The 18170-nt window shown below is 40.3% G+C and overlaps 1 protein-coding gene across 1 annotated transcript in view; it reads right to left on the reverse strand.

Moving 5' to 3' along the window:
• The window catches only part of SULF1 (sulfatase 1), a 173390-nt gene that overhangs the window by 121286 nt on the left and 33934 nt on the right, over positions 1-18170 (reverse strand). The gene's annotated exons all lie outside the window — the stretch shown is intronic.

Here is an 18170-nt window from a genome sequence, read left to right on the forward strand (position 1 = left end):
ATAGTTATCAACTGACCCCAGAACATTCCTCTGCATTTCAAAGTGATTTTAGCTTTTTCTTTATTCTCAATCTCTCCATTATGCCTGCCTTAATTCTTGGAGATTTCCAGGTTCACAGATGTGAGCTCCCCAGCACCATTGCTTATTACTTTCTGGTCACCTCTCTTTCACTCTAGTTATTCCCAAGGCCAGCTAGTCAATCCATACCCCTGAACAGTACTGGAAATTGCCTCTTGTCCTGTCATCTCTGTTTCCTGCATCTTGCCCTCTGCCATTACTCAGTCCTCCAGCTGGCCAATCCCAGCAAGTCCTTGACATGGCAGAGCTCTTCCGTGCTTTGATCCTACCGCTCTTGCCTGCCCTCACTCCTTTGGCGTCCTCATTCCCCTCCTTATCAGTTAAAGTCATTGTAATTAGTCCTTTGGTATATGCTGGAATCCCTACATCCCCCGCCTGTCCACCACCTTTGTCTAGGACACCACAGCCCTAGTTAAATCCAACTCCCTGCCTATACCACTGCCCCATGCCTGGAGAAAGACGTCACCCCGCAGGGACTCATGCTTTACCCCTGCCATGAACCTCAAGGAGGCCCCAAATCCTGCCAGGCAACCACACTTGATTTCCTCAGTCCAGCTACTCTTCCATTCCCTGAGAGGTCTGTTTCTCATCCTTTCCTCCCTACTCACACAGCACTCTTCTTCACCCTCGTTCTGAGTCAATGACCTCAGTTCATCCTTCACTGAAGACACAAGAGCAATTGGAAGAGATCTTCCACAGGGTTCCCCCATCAATCTCTGTCTGCTCACCCACCAGCATCTACTCCCCTATGTTCTGCCTTCTCATCTACTTGAGCCTATGAATTCGCCACGTTCTTTCAGTATGGAGCCAATTCTTCCACCTCTGTACTAGGTTCTATTTCTTCACACCTATTCAAAAAATCAGAGCTCCAGCAATGCTCCCCTCTCTTGCTCAGATCATTTTTCCTCCCACAGTTACATCATTCCCACCAGGGTGTAAACATGCTGTCATTTCTTCCATCTTGTAAAAAACATTCATGACCTTACTTCTCTCACCAGCTACCACCCCTTTTCTCTGCTCCCCTGGCAACAGGCTCCTTGGAAGAGTTGCTATATTGCTATCTGAGTCTCTCTCCTTCATTCTCTCTTCGATCTGCTTTCTCTCCCCCTATTTCAACCAAAGTTGCTCTCATGCACAAAACCAGTAACTTCTAAGGAGATAAATTCAATGGTCTGTTCTCAATCCTTATCATACTGGACCTGCCAGATGTAGTTGATCATTCTTTCCTTCCTGAAACATTCAGCTTCCAGGAGACCAGGATCTCCCTCGCCCCCTCGGATTCCCCCTACTTTGCTGGGTTCCTTCTCAGTATCTTGTGTTGACTTTGCCTCTTCTCTTTGACCTCTTAATATCGGAGTAACCAAGAGGCTAGTCTTCACTTCTTTTCTCTGTGTATACTCACATCCTTGTTGACATCATGCTTATGACTTCCAAATGCAAATCTCTACACAGTCTTCAAATAAATCCAACTGCCAATGCAATGATAACTCCTCTCCTTAGAGGTCTAAAAGACATCTCAAACTTGCTTCCCAAAACTGAACTCTTGATCTTCCTTCCTAGAATGCTTCCTACTGCAACCTTTCCAAGCTCAATTGATGGTGACTCTATCTTTCCAGTTGCTTGGGCCAAAACATTCAAAGCATCTTTGGTTCTTTTCTCCCTCAGCCCCCATACACTTTCAATCAGTGAGGCAATACCGTTGGCTCTATCTTCCAAATTAGCTAGCATCTGATCACTTTTTGCTACTTCCACTGCTTTTGCCATGCGTATGTCTTTCAGTAGCCTTGTAATAATGCTTCTTTTCTTACCTTTGGCTATCTACAGTCTGCCCTCCACGATACCATAGAGAGAGCCTTTGCCAATATAAATCAGAATTTCCTCCTTTGTACGAAACCCTGTGATGGCTTCTTTTTCATCTGGAGAAATAGACAAAGTCCTTCTTATGCCTACAGGTCATGTGCTCACCTACTATTACTTGTTTGACCTAATTTTCCAACACTGTTGTGTTTGCTCACTTCATATTTGTCAAAATGGTGTCACTGTGGTTCCTCTAATATGTAGGTATCTTGGGGCTTCTGCTCTAAAAGTTCTCTCTTTCTGGAAAGCTCTTCCTCAAGATACCTGGTCACTCTTTCCTCATTGCTTTCAAGTCTTTGTTAAAATCTTACCATCTCCGTGATTTCCTTGTGAAACCTCTTCAACACGGCAACCCACCCCATTTTCTAATTCTGCTTTACTTCTCTTATTCATAGTACATATCACTTTCGAATGTACTATATATATTTTATTCATATGGTATATTTAGTTTTATTTTCTGTCTTCTGCTTCTAGAATGTAAGAACCACAAAAGTTAGGATCTGTAAATATTTTATGCACAAATACATCTTGAATACCTAGAACAGGGCTTAGTCATCATGTGACAGGTGCTCAATGAGGATTTGTTGAATTAATGAAAGCAGAAGATAAAGGATGGAACAAAGAAAAGGTGAATTAACCTGGTGTCTCTGAGCTATGTACTTGGAAACCTTTTTGTTAGACTTCAAAAGAAATTTTCTCAAAATGTTATTCCTGACACTAGAGCCTCTATTACTGGGTCTGTTTGGTTTCTCAATTAGGAGGAGTTCCAAGTCTCTGAGAAATTCTCCCCCACATTATACTAAAACAAGGTGCTACTGCACCTCAGCCACTAGTTAACTATTACGCACCCTCTGGGGACATTACATATAAGCTTTTTATTTTTTATTTATTTATTTATTTTTTAAAAGATTTTTATTATTTATTTATTTGACAGAGAGAGATCACAAGTAGACAGAGAGGCAGGCAGAGAGAGAGAGAGAGGGAAGCAGGCTCCCTGCTGAGCAGAGAGCCTGATGCGGGCCTCGATCCCAGGACCCTGAGATCATGACCTGAGCCGAAGGCAGCGGCTTAACCCACTGAGCCACCCAGGCGCCCACATATAAGCTTTTTAAAAGATGGAACTCGGTAAGTGACCTCATTTTAGGGTCTGATATGAAATCACAATTCAGGGCAGGTTCATCTAAAGCTTGGCCAAATTTTATGTAAACCGGACTCACACTGAAAGAGAACCCAAGCTGATATATCTTTTCAAATGGAAACTATGCAAAATTCAGTGGCTTCATGTGGCTTCAACCCCAAACCAGGCGGAACCTGAGGCTTTGGCCGAGGTTTACTTTAAATTCTTAACTGGGAAATAGAAACAGAGGGAGTAAGCATTGGAGAAAAACAAAGTGAAATAAAACCTGTAGTTTTGAATAGTTCTGGAACCACAAACTCAAATCATTGCTCTCAAAGGTCATCTCACTCAGGCTTTAAACAAGTACAATCATGATTTTGAAATTATAAAAAAAAATGTTTTTGTTTTGTTAACCTATATTAGAATTTCAGGGGTCCTTCACACTCATGTGGAGACCAAATTATTTTTCCGTCTGGCAGGGTATGTCATCAAAGAACAGAGATGAAGAGGTGACTTGCCAAAGGTACCTGGGAGAATGAGCCAAAGGAGCTGACATCTCATTCACAGCTCAGTCCCTTAACTTAAAGAACTGCTGCCTCCCATTGAAGGAAACCAGAAATAGAGTCAAAAGAAACAAAAGGAAATTTTAAGAACCCTGTGGATCAAATGAGAGTGAGTATTAAAAGACCATGCTTTTAATAATGAAAGTATTGTGTGAACCCCGATTTGATCTATGGAGAAGGAATAATTTATCAGGCGTGTGGTTTGAGTGTGTGTGTGTGTCTGCATGTGTGTGTGTAGGACAAGAAAACATCTGAATTTTAGGAACCCTTTAAACAATTAAGTAGAGATATTCTAATTATAGGAAATGTACCCATATCCAGAGATTTTTTAAGCATCAGAGATTTTGAAGGTATTTCCACAAATCTTACAGTCCTCCAAATATAGATGTTTCTTCTATGAAATTTGTATAGATACTGTATTAAGACTGCAGAGAGAAACCTTTAACATGAAAATGCAGGACTCCTTTCCCACTCAATTTGTGTAGTTCACAAAAGTTTGACTATCATTCTCAGTTTAAAAGTCGACTTTTTGATCATAGAAAGAAAGCTAGATAGACTTCTGAAAGACCAACTCAATGCATTTTGTAATTTAAATAAAAAGCCATCACAGTCCCTCAAAAGATGAAGGTTAATGGAACTACAGTCTGGACATCTATAATCCTGGCATATGCTTACAGGTAGAAATCCCTGAAGGTAAATATTGCATTTGCCAACTTCATGGACTGAATGTTAAAAACAGCCACTATTACTTTTGATTCTACTATAATTTGTCCTTACTGTTCTGTAGGTACTTGAAAACATGTGATCTCTGTTTCTGGACACTGGCATGTTACAGCTATTAGGAATGTTAAGTAAGCTTAACATAGAATTTGTCTACCCTAGCATTGATCTCTGGCTAATGTGAAGTCAGCTGTTGAATAGATTTTTCTCTATTGCTTAAAAAAGCACATATTAAAAAAGTGCTTAGATATTTACATCAATGTCTCAACTGAATATAGATACCTTAAATATCGTCGATCAGTGTAACAATTGTCATTCATTCTTTCATTCAACAATATTTATTATGCCTGCTATGTGCTAAACTCTATGTTAGGCATTAGGAATACAGAGATGAATGAGATCTTGTCATTGCCTTGAAAGGTCTTAGTGATTAGTGGGGAGAAAAGAAAAAGAAACAAGGTTTGACTACAAATGTGGTGGGTCTCCTATTTCTAATCAAGATGGAGTAACTGGTATTAGACTAGTCCTCTTGCTATAAATAGTCAGAAAACTGGACAGTGTATATGGAACAACTATCTCAGATGCTGGACAATAAGCTGTGATCCCTGAGAGAGGGAACGTAAGGGAGGTATGTCACACTAGACACTTTCTGGAAGTGGCACCAAGAGGGATACCCAAGCAGAGCTGACAAGAGAGTGTAATTTGGGGAGGGAAGTGGAATTTGTGGGATAGAATATGAGAGGAGGGAGGAGCAAAGAGAAACAGCTCTAGAAATCTGTATGGGTTCTCCTGAGTGGTTGACTGAGTACTAAGCTACAGATGTGTGGGGTGAGAATCCACAAAGCTGGGTAAAGGATAACCACCAGGTAAAATAACTACTGGGGAGCTGTAAGATTAACAACTTAGAATACATATGGATGGAATACTTAAATTCAGACCAGCCATGGTGGGAAGAACTCACTGAACACACATGGGGCACCCAGTAGAGACCTGAGAAAGCTCAAGACCTAAGAGTAGGGCTCACTAGCCCTAGAGTGTAGATCACCCTAGATTTAACCTAAAGCAACTTACAAACAAACTTTAAAGGATTCCTAGCTGATCCTCAACTAAGTTAATTGTCTTGCCTGAACAAAATCCAGTGTTCATTAAAAGAAGACACCCAAATCGGGCATTCAACAACGTAATATTCACAATATCCAGCAGCCAGTCAATTATTACTGGATATGTGAAAAACCAGAAAACGTGGAGAAACACTGGTTATAGAAAGAAAGAAAAAAGAAATCACAAGAAAAAATATAGATTGGTGACGGATATTAACTGGACTTACTATGGTGATCATTTTAAAATATATACAATTTACGATCATTACATTATACATCCAAAACTAATATAATGTTATGTTAATTATACTTTAATGAAAAAGAGAGACAAAGACTCAGAAATGACAGAGATGAATGAATGAGCAGATGAGGAATTTAAACAGCTATTCCAAGTATGCTCAAGGATTTGAAGGAAAACGTGAACATAATGACGAGCTACATGGAAACGATTAAAAAGAACCCATTGGAATTTCTAGAGCTGAAAAGTACAATATCTGAAAGGAAAGGCTTTTCAAAAGTGAATGTACTCCCCAGGGCCTGTGGAACAATTTTAATATCAAGTAGTCTAACATGCATGTAATTGGAGTCCTAGGAGGGAGAGTGGTAATGGGAAAATATGTGAAGAAATAATGACTGAAAAAAAATTCCAAAAGTGCTTAAAAAAATGTAAGCCCTCAGATTCCAAAAAGCTCAACCAACTGCGAGCATGACAAATACAACGCGATGACTGCTATACCAGAACACACACAAATGTAAGCCTATGACAAACTGAAATAAAATATGTCACTTTCCTTGATCAGTGTGTGCATTAATTTCTCCTTCTTTCTGCACATCCACTTGGAGCCATCATCAACACCCTCCCACTCCCAGCTTCCTGTCTTACCGAGGGAGTGTCAAGAATTTTGCTTGGGAAAGGAGGTGGGGTTTTACCATGGAGGCACATAATATTCACAATATCCAGCAGCCAGTCAATTATTACTGGATATGTGAAAACAAAACAAAACAAAACAGAAAACGTGACTCCTAACAGGGAGAAACACTGGTCATAGAAAGAAAAGAAAAAATCACAGGATGACCGTGGTGAGGAGGAGTAGAAGGAGGCAGAAGCAGATGATGAAAATTCAGAACGAGGAAACAGAAACTCTTTCTTATTCCTTCCTTGTTGTCCACTGGTTTCTTATATATGAGACATGTTTCCTCTTACTTTTCATTCATGTTTTACAATTAAGTTACCCCATACTTGCTATTTAAGGCCCTTGGGTCCAATGAAACTTATGTTCATTTTGCTGCATCTCTCCCCTGCCTTTTTAGTGCCTTGAGGTAAACCCCCACTTCCTTTTCCAACCAAAATTCTTTTCATCTCTCCTAAAACCCCTACTTTCTGGTTCTGCAATTTATTTCTTATTAGAATTTCAGACCTGAGTAGATCATCAGCATTGGCTTAGGACGAAGGAGGAACCCCAAGTTTTCTTACAAGGGCTGGGGAAGTAGGTGAGGGGATGAGAAGCATGGACGTGAAGATTGGTTTTTGGCTTTACAGACTGTCTCATGAAGTGCTTTGTTTCCCACCAAAACGTTATATATTTTAAAGATTTTATTTATTTGACAGAGAGAGGGAGAGAGAGCACAAGTAGGGGGAGCAGCAGGTAGAGGAAGAAGCAGGCTCCCCACTCAGCAGAAAGCCCAACGTGGTGCTCCATCCCAGGACCCTGGGATCATGACCTGAGCCAAAGGCAGATGCTTAACCTACTGAGCTACCCAGGTGCCCCTCCCACCAAAACTTTAAACATCAAGCTTAGATTTCTAAGCAGGCCCACTAAGTGTATCTGACCCTTAATGGACCTGTAAAAATATAATAACATCAATAATAATATTACTAGATAATATAGATTGAACCACTGGTAATCTAGTTTATAAGTGATCATTTTTAACATTATCCATTTGTAACTAGGAATCTGCCCATATTTATAAATATCTATTTCAACAAAAACATTTCATTTCAGTTGTTGAGAAAATCTTGAGTCAGTTTGAGTAAGGGAAAATAAAATGAAAATCACTTATGTTTTCATTCTTTATTCTCATTGCATTTTTTTCTGACCAAACTCAGGTGAGAAGTATAATCCTCATCTGAGGAGCGATTCGATTCTTGGGAGGACATAGTAGGCATAACTGGTAGAATCTGGTTGTGCGATCTTTGAGCTGGAAGTAAATGAACACTTATATTACAGGTAAGACAATGGAGGGCCAGAAGGGTTAAGTAGCTTGCCCAAGGTCACACAGCCACTTAAATATACAGCTGGGACAAAGCTCAGCTTTCCTGAAACTTTCCCTTATACCACCACCCTCTTATTATCTTTATAGACAACAACAAAAATATAGTCTTGACGCCCTTCCTAGAAAACTCACTAGGGGCATGTATTCCCACTCGTCTTTCAGATGTTAGCGTCTGTTGGAATCCTTTTGGTCTCTTTTTGTGCCTCTGGCTGACGTACTGAAAGTTGGCCAGGAAGCCCTGCCCACACCAAGCACATGGGTAGGCTGTCCTCTGGTCCAGCCACTGGGGATGACAGAACGCCCTGAGGTGTGGTGGCTCTGCTTTTTGTCTCATGGGTCTCACAAAGGCTTTGTTCATACCGAATTACCTCATTTCAGGCCCCCAGCCACCAAGGGGGCTTTCTTGCTGCCTCCATCCTGCTATTTCTTGGTCCTGAATGGTCACACCATGAGGCTTGCTGTTGTCTCTGCAGCTCCCGTGTCCAGAGCATTATGGCCTTGCAGAGTGATCTCTCGTAACAAGCTACTTTTAAGAGACATTGATATCTAGCGAAGAGCTTTGGGGATCATTCATTCCTTGTTCCATAGGATCCTTATCTTTTCTAACAGCTCTGTAGGCACTGGGTATCTCTCAGCCAACTCTACAAGCCAGATGCCAGGCCATGGGCTCCTCCTTGGTATTTAATTCTGGGTCTTTTTGCACAATAGCGCTTTTAAACATTCAAATACTTAGGCAGAGAGAAGAAAGATTACGTGAGTTTTAAAATTTGTAACTGGGGAGCGCCTGGGTGGCTCTGTCGGTCAGGTCATGATCCCGGAGTCTCAGGATGGAGCCCTGAGTTGGGTCCTGAGATGGAGCCCTGCTTCTGGGTTGAGCCCTGCTTCGGAGCTTCATGCTCAGCGGGGAGCCTGCTTCTCCCCCTGCCCATCCCCCTGCTCCTGCTCTCTTTCTCTCTCTCTCTGTCTCAAATAAACAAAGGAGATCTTTAAAAATAAAATAAAATAAAATAAAACAAAACAAAATAAAATTTGCCACTAGGGACCTCTGAAGCATGGATGTCTCTTTCTGGCAGTTCACAAAGTTCAATATTTTTATTTTTATTTTATTTTATTTTATCTTATTTATTTTTATTTTATTTTATTTTATTTATTTATTTTTATTTTATTTTATCTTATTTATTTTTCAAAGTTCAATATTTTTAAAGCATAAGTTGCAACTTTGTTTTTTAAATTAAAAACAAGCATTTCTTGTGCACTTAACTACTCTCAAGTACTGTGCCAAATGTAGAAAGAAATGAAAGGACGATACTCGTTTCAAAAAGCACACGGCCTAACGTGAGGCACAGGAATGTAAATGACAGTGTGGTACAAACGAGACAAAGAAATGTGAACCATAATTAAAGTATAGCTTTTGCTAAAAAGTGGTAAAGGAATATTCTGGCTCTAGGACTTTCCAGAGCTCTACCCAGGAAGGGTGTGTAACGGAGCATGAGCAGTCTGGCTCGGAGTGTCGGGGACATGGGGATCTTCGCAGGCACAGGCTGGGAAGTTAGATAGGGCCACATGAGAGGGAAGGAAGAGGAGGAGGAAAGTTCTGTGCTAAGACAAGTTGAGGAGAGAGATGAATGTTCCTGGATGCATGCTATCGGCTCGCCTCTGCTTTGCACACACCTTCTCTCTGAACCCCTCACAGCAATATTATGAGGTAAATGCTCTTACCTATATTTTACCAAAAGGCCATGCACCTTGCCCGATTCCACAACTAGTAAATGGTGGAAAATCTTTACTCTCTTTTCACTGTATCATCTATCATACTGGCGGTCCTTGGATGGCCTGAAAGGTTTGTACTTGATTCTTCACAGGGTGGGATGGCCATGGCTCTGTTGTTCAGTAAATACCGTACCATGAGTTGCTGAGGGGGACGATGGGGAGAACAACACTCACTTTTTCTATAGTTTTTCTGGTACAGTAGGGACATGCCAGCTCCGGGCACAACTACATACCTAACCATAAAGAAAGAGAAGTGGAAAACCAAACCCCAAGTTTCTATTTTAAGATCCTGTGGCAACACTGGATACGTAGAGTTTTGAATTTTATATATGAAATGTCATTTTCAGAAGTATTAAATATAGGCAGAATTAGTGCACTCCACTGGGTGAAAAATTGCCAATACTTAGGAGCGCTCTCTTCAAGAAACCTCTTTTATCATTCCCTGAAGACATAGACATTTTTTCCTCTCCTTTCAACAAGGGCATCCTAATAATGGTACAATTAGAAAAACAGGTGCCTCACAGCTGTCAGCCTGGAGCTCTGAAATGATTTCATTTAAACTGAAGAGTTGTAAAACTCTTTAAAACATTTAAACATCTTTAAACATTTAAAACATTTAAACATTAGACATTTAAACATCTCAGTTTAAAACATTTAAACTGAGAGTTGTAAAAAAACAAAAAAAACAAAAAGCAAACAACAACAACAACAAAAACCCCAAAAAACTCCATCAAGTGTATGTTATTTATCAACAAAGGATTTAAAAAAGTTTCCCTGAGACAAACCCATTTTACACTTCTGTGGGTCTCAGAATATAGACTACCGAATAAATATCCAGCTCTTTGGGGTCAGACAGAATCTGGGCCTGCTGAGTCATCCGGGTCTCTACAGGGAGGATCTTTGTCTTTTAGTGACTATCAGATTTTACCGGTTAGGATCTGCTAAATCACAGCTGGATGAGGGAAAAAACTGAACCCAGGTCTCAGCAGATCTAAAGAGAAATTGGGAAGTTAAAAGCTGATTTTATCACTATACTGATAATATACTTCCAAAGTACTTCTCCACGTATCACGTTATTTGGGTTTCCACAACTGTTGGAAGTGCACAGATGTACATCACAAGTGTGTACACAGAAGGTGTTATGATTGCTATTATTTGTGAGGCCCTCGCCCTACTCCTGTCTGACACCAGTTCCCACAGGGCAGTGCTGGGGCTGGTGACTGCTCTCTCTGTAGTGTAAGTGTGTGTGTGTGTGTGTGTGTGTGTGTGTGTATGTAAGTGTGTGGAATTATGGGCAAACGAATACCATGGGAACTTATTGTCTACCCGGTCCTTTTCTAGATTTTTAACATTGCCACAAATAATAATAATTCTTAACATGCATAAAGCACTATATTAAGTGCTAGGCATTGTCCTGAGCCCTTTATACATATGGAAACATCTAATCCTTTGAACAGCAAGACAAAGTATTATTACTGACCCCCATATTTCAGATGAGGACATTAAGACACAAAGAAATGAAGTTACACGGTTAACCAAGATATGACAAACCATTCAAACCCAGGCAGTCTGTCTCCCAAATCTGTGCTCCTAACCAGTATGCTATGATTCTTCCATGTATCACTGTAAATTAGAAACCGAGAGGGAAAGGATCACCTTGGCTGGTGATAACTTTGAATTCCCCAAGGCTCTCCAAGGCAGGAAAGCCTCTTTTTACATTCCTTCAACACAAGACTGTGTATGTTTTCAGACATCCATGAAGGCCAATATCTCAGCCTAGTTATTAATGGGTACATACATGTTCTTACTGCCTACATGAGTCCGAGAGGGAAAAAAAAACCCAACGTTTTGATAGAATCATCATCTGTTGTGTTTAGTAGTTGGCTGTCACTGGAACAACGCCTCATACACATATACCCCAGTCCTACCATACAAACTCCATCTTAATATTTCTACAACCAGAGAGAAAGTTCTTCACACTAAGATGGACTTCCAAATGTGAAACGTAAATTACATTCCTATCCCTGCACTCAGAAGGGACATTTCAGTACGTGCAGAATACTAAGCTGATATTGTATCAGTCATTTAAAAGAAATTCCTGGGGTGCCTGGGTGGCTCAGTCAGCTAAACGTCTGTCTTCGGCTTATGTCATGATCCCATGGTCCTGGGGTCGAGTCCCATGTCAGGCTCCCTGCTCGCTGCTTCTCCCTCTCCCTCGGCCTGTCAGTTCCCCTGCTTGTGTTCTCTGTGTGTGTGTGTCAAATAAATAAATAAAATCTTTAAAAAAATAATAAAAATAAAAGAAACTCCTGGTGGAAAAAGCAACCAGAAAATGAAGTATTTACCTAAGAGAAAGGCAGTCTTATGACAGAGAGCAGAGGGATGTCACTTTTGTCTCTGGCCTCTCTCTGAGGGAATGCAGATGATGGCAATTTCTCGATCCACTTTAGTGCTCGATGGGAGCCAATCAGCAAGATATGAAAAGCACTAGCATCCATCCCCGGGAAGTTAATCTTACACATCTTTTTCCCCCCTAATCGTAAAGATTATCGGGAGTCAATCCCTAGTTGAATTCCAACAACTATAAGTGTGTGTAATACAAGCTGCTTTATTCCACTCCTATTTTTAATGCCTCCACCATTAAAGATATTTCATTCAGAAGCTTTTCTGAAAAGTGCACTGAATGCATAGTTAGAATCCAAGTGATTCTATAGCCTTCCTTCTTCGCCGAGCATTTTTGAATTATTGCCAACCATCAAAAATACACATTGGGATTAGTTTACTGGCAGAGACATAGAACTAAAAGAATAATGAGAGAGAAGAAAGGTGCTGGGAATAGAACAGTATAACGGGAATTGATGATTGCCGTGCCATACCTTAGCCTTTTAATATTACAGCAGGAGCACGGGATTGGGCTTGAAGGGTTCCATACGTCTGCTGCTCCCCAGACTTTCCCAGTCTTTATCTTATGTTTACAACAGCCTAGTGACAGAAGTGGGACAAGTATATTCTCATTTTGTAGAAAGTTACACAGTCGACAAAATGCCTAAAGTTGGCACCAACTCTTAGCGCAATGTTCTTTGAACAGCAGAATTTTGTGACTAGCAATATTCTGGCAAACTTATCATCATCAGAGATACTCAGTATATCGACATCCCTTACAGCACGGGAAACTGATAGCTCTGAATGGTTGCTAGTCCCTCCCCTGTGGCCACTGTGCATTACTGAGCAACATCATGTCTGGCTAATCTGGCTAGCCCTCCCATGAATATTTGTTTTAAAGATTTTAGTTATTTATTTGTCAGAGATAAAGAGAGAGAGAGAGAGAGCACAAGCGGAGGGAGCAGCAGGCAGAAGGAGAAGCAGGCTCCCCGCTGAGCAAGGAACCTGATGCAGGACTCGATTCTGATCTGAGCTGAAGGCAGATGCTTAACCAACTGAGCCACCCAGGCGTCCTGGCTCCTTTGAATATTAGAGAATAGATTTAATCTGCTGGGGCATTCTTACTTTATGTACTACATAAATACATTTCAACACAGAGAACGTATCATTTTTTTTGGTAAAACTATAAAAGTAAGTAATTTTTAAATTAATTTTATGGTGAATCCCATTGTAAGAAGCCATGCTTGATTTACCTGCTTTGTTAAGAATGGATTTGCTTAAAGTAACACCTGCCTTTTACATGCTATTATCAAATGGCTCTGGTTAATGGACTTAGATCTCTTTAAAGCCTGCTAGAAAATAAACGGAAAAGAAAATTAAACACTGTCTTGAGAACCTGAGGGTTTCTCATGATGCTGATCACTTGTTTGGAAATATTTTGGTTACTTTTTATTTTTAAATAATTATCCTCTCTCAAAGCTCCTGTAGCCTCATCACCTTTCATTTAAAAATAAAGGCAGCAGAAACCACTGAAATTTGTGTTAGAATCTGCCCCCGCAAAAGGATTCCTTCAAAACGTGCCTCTTTGCCCTGTACTAGCCACAGTCCGCAGCAACTTTCAAGGACATTTGTCATATATTTATAGATATATATATCTCCATGTCCCCTATACCCGTGATGACCACGCAAGATTCCCTAGTAATTTGAAAGTAAAATCAAAAAGCAAATATGAATTCTTACTGCAATCTAATTTTGCTTGTACACTTTTGTAAAGTCTACAAAAGAGAGAAGGACTTTGTCCCTGAAAATACACATGCACCTCAAGACCAGTGGTTTACCAACATTGAACACTAAATTTTGTAAATTCTGTGCCCTGCAGATATGAATGTAAAAAGCCTACAGTGTTCTAGTTCTATTATTGTAAATACCTGCACAGCAAAAATGTCCTAAAAAAAAAAAAAAAGCCTTAGTCAATGACTTATTTGTTTTAAGCCCTATAATACAATTACAACAGAATCTTAATATCAGGATTTGACCCTATCACCTAATTATTCCAGGGATGACTTCTTAAAAAAATCTAACCTTCACTGGTAATTGTGATGCCCTCTTGTGAACCTGAAGAGATGAATGAGGTCAAATTAGGACATCACTGAGAGAAAGAATCTAAATTTGAATATATCTGCCACCAGTGGCTCTAGGGATTCAACATCGACACAAATGAAATACTTCCTATGTAAGCAGAGTTAATCAGGCCTAAAAATGCCCTAACATAGAACAAGGCAGTATTTCTTTTCAGAAAATGCAATTTTTTTACTGAGAAATATATTCCGCCTTAACTTTAAAATGCCATTCAAAATTATCCTATGAGAAAGGGCATCAGTTTAAAACATCTGGTCTGAAACCAAGCTGTAGAGTTGCATTCTGCTTCTTAAAATTCACTGTTATAAGAATCCAGACTTCTTCTCTCCTAAACTGTGGCTAAGTGATCTTAAAACAAATGTTGTGTAATCTGTGCGGGTCATTTTGGCACTGGATGGAATGATTCTACCTTTCTCATCCATCCTGAAGATGTCTTAATGTGAGCAGGGCCCTTAGACACTTCCTAACAAGCATCGCCACAAAGTAATCTCTTGTAACACTTATGGTTGCAGGCACAGAACAAGACCATTGTGTGTGACCTGATTTCATTTCAGTGACTGTCCCAGTAAAGAATGACATCATCCCATTCTTTTTTTTTTTTATCTCCACTTGTGACTGTCCCCATCTCCCCGCCCCCACCCTCATCATAATTAAACTGCTCCTCTCCCTCCCCCTCTGCACTCCTCATCCCCAGGGGAGAAGCTATTTTCCTCTTAACTTCCTGCCTGAATGTATCATTATGGCAAGAGCAAAGAGTTTTCCTCTGGTTGGTTAATATCCCCGGAGTTTGTTTCCTGGCCATATCAGACAAAGCTCTATTCTCTTGGCAGCCAGAGCGTACTGAGAGGACCATCTGCTGGGACAGGTCTCACTGAGTCAGATGGAAATAGAGAAAAGCTAGCGAAAGGTGGCACAGGCTGATGGGTGCAGTGTTTCTCACCCTCTTAAAGTTGATGTTTTCTTTCAGCACAAATTTGTTGGTGTCGAGGAGCTACTGTCTAAACAGCTCCATTTAACGGCGGGTATGCCTGTGTGCACGTTGGTACCCACGCGCACACTAGCTCTTGCTTTATCACTTAGATTTGCATGATGACTCACAGGGGAAAGTATTTAGTTTCGGAGGGATGAAAGGACGATGCAGGAGAAGACGTTAGCCCCACATCCGTGTAATAGAGAATGATGCCCCAATTCAAACTAATGAACTATGAAGACACTGCAGGAAATGTAGATCGTTTCGATACAATAGTGAAAAGAATCAGAATAAAATTGTATATTCTCCGAGTTTCCAATTACAGAAGATATTAAGTGGTACCTTATGAAACTGCTAATTTTGTAAGTCAAGAATACTCAAATAGTGGCAATTTTCTATGATTCCTCAGGGCATATATTCATATACAAAAAACTTAAGGGGCTGGAGTTAAGTGTGTGTGTGCTTTGCCACACATACACAAAAATCATATTGGATCGCTATTACATTGTTTTACAGCACATGCATTATTTTAACTGACACTAGGATGTGCAATGAGAAATGTTAAGGGCAAGAATGATCACAAGGGAAAGAGTTAGCTTCTTAGCACCCCCAAATTCAGCTCTTTATATTCCACAGCAAGTTTAAATGCTTGGTGGATACCCAGACAAAGATCATTTGAGCAGTTTTCAGTGTCTAAGTCTGGAGGTGGTCCCTTGAAAAGATGTAGTTTACTATTACAGTCCATGGACAATTAAAAAAAAAACCTCTTAAATGTAAATTAAGGTATTGAGTATCACTTAAATTATTGGTAATATAAAAAAATAATCAAGTGCCAGGGAGGCACAGCCAAGACATGCTTATGATAAAATTTCCCATCCTGTGTAGGCATCAAGAGGGCTAGGAAAGGTCTTAATTTCCTTACAAACAACATAGCTGCTGTTCTAACTTATCCCATCTGTGTGCCCCAAACCTTGTCTGACAGTGCAGTTTTTGAGTCCAGAACGTACAATAGTGGCCATTCAGATTTTGGCAGGTGTATTTCAAGCTGAAAACCAGGCTCTACAAAAAATAACAGTCTGTTCCCCAGGTGTGAACATTTTTGACAAGAACCCTCACGATCTCCCCCAAGCTGTGAAATTTAATTGTCCTTTTGTTGTCTTATTGTATGTGCACACCATCTATCTTTCCTTGGACCGAGAGAGAATCTTCTGGCGATCGGACAGTCAGGAGATGCTTAGGCAGCTTCTGAGTTGTGCTTATAACATCTCCTGGTTCTATTTCTCTTGTTATGTATTTTGGAGGTGATGCCAAGTTCAGTGAATGGCAAGCAAGCAGTTTTTAAAGCTGGAAAAATATTAAATGAATGAGCTTTATATTCAGATGACAGGAGCAGAGAGGCAATCAAAATTGCACAAGGCAGCATTTTGAAGCTCTAAGGCTCATTAACATAGTCCTTATTTTATAAACCTGACTGTCTGAGCACACAGAGAAAGGATTCATTTCCCTCTACAAAATTTACCAGATGGGAGGACTGTGGATCTGTGAACACAGATGTGGTGGTGAAAAGTGACTCAGCTGCCTATCTAATCCAGCTCAAATGATGGATGAGGAAGGGTGGAGAGTTTGAAGCTGGCACTTGGTGGGACTTTGAATCTCAATTTTCCAGTCCAAAGACAGAAAAAGCAGACTGGAGACATCTCTCGGAGGGGGCCTACAGATTTTTAAGAAGTAAGTGTTTTGTGTGTTACATGTGAGCAGGTGATTCTAACTTGAACCAATATCAAACACATTTCTGTCTTCACATAATAAGAATATGCTGAAAAATGAAAAGGATATAATGCTTAAAGTAAAATTACCCATTAAATTGAGAACTGACTCAAGAAGATGAAGAATTCTCAAGAAGTCACAATTCTGTTTATCTCATTTCTAAACAGATACCTTTTTTAGTTTCTGTTTTAGAATATTTTCTCTCCTGTTTGGAGTTCTGAAGGAAGGAGACCTAAACTTACACTTGTTTTCTCTTATTTTTGATTTATCTTGTGGATAACCAGCTTCTAATACATTCCTGGTGAGACCCCAGATCATCTGCACACAAAGCACTGAGAATTACAGAAAAAAAATTGGCAACACTCACGATTTTCTGTCAAGGAACTAATCCCAGACTTCTGTACACTTCCAAATATTTCCCTGCTAAACTTGCCATTTGTGGTGTGGACACAAAATGCTCAATCCCATTAAGTATTAGAAAGAGAAGCCGAATAAATCAATCCTCAAAACACAAACCTGAAATTCAGGCCAGACCTGTTGAAGACTTCGTATTTTTTTTGTTTGTGTGAGGTTCATAAACTTTTTGGTGATTAGAGGACTCTTTCCAAGACAACCTGGGCCAACACAAGGCTTAGAATGAAAAGCAAGCGAAAGGTAATGATTTTGAAGAGCTGCAATTTGAAACCAACAGGAATTCAATAGTTTCCATTGCATTCATTTGGTTGGGGTAGAAGGGAACAAATTTCAGTGTTGACCTTTGGGAAGAGACACATGGGGCAATAAACTCCCCTACGTTTACAACTAAACTTAGGGGCGAATCAACACCCCTAAGAATGTTTTTGCAACTAAGGTCGTATTGCTTAGGTGGGTCTCTGTAACTCTTTCTGGCGCCACAACACCCTGGCACTAATATTTACTTAGCCAAGGCAAGAAACTGTGAAGGCAAAGCTATGAACAGGACTGGTAACATCTGTAGTTTTTGCCAGAGACTGTGGATGGGCTGGGTGGAGTTGGCCTGCCATTCACTGTGGCTCTAATTCCCCTAAGCTTCCCGAACAGCTCATAACATGTTAATAAAGTCCTGATTCTTTGTCTGTCTTCCTTCCTTCCTTCCTTCCTTCTTGTAATCTTTACATCCAATGTGGGGCTCAAACCCACAACCCCACAATCAAGAGTCACAGGCTCCACCCACAGAGCCAGCTGGGCACCCCTGATTCTTTAGATACTCATTACTCAGGTGTTCCTTTTGCCATTCCTGAAGACTAATTTCATGCAACGGCTTTACCACAGTTAAGGCTCCTTTTAGCTCTCTCAGCCAGGAAGGATGAAAAGGCTACAGGAAGGTGCCGTTCTCAGTTTCTTACAATTCCCCATCCATGGAACAGTCTCTCTTCAAATGACATGGGGTGCTCATGGGGTTTAATTAGCACCTT

The sequence above is a fragment of the Lutra lutra genome, chromosome 4, assembly GCF_902655055.1.
Source record: "Lutra lutra chromosome 4, mLutLut1.2, whole genome shotgun sequence".
NCBI lineage: Eukaryota > Metazoa > Chordata > Mammalia > Carnivora > Mustelidae > Lutra > Lutra lutra.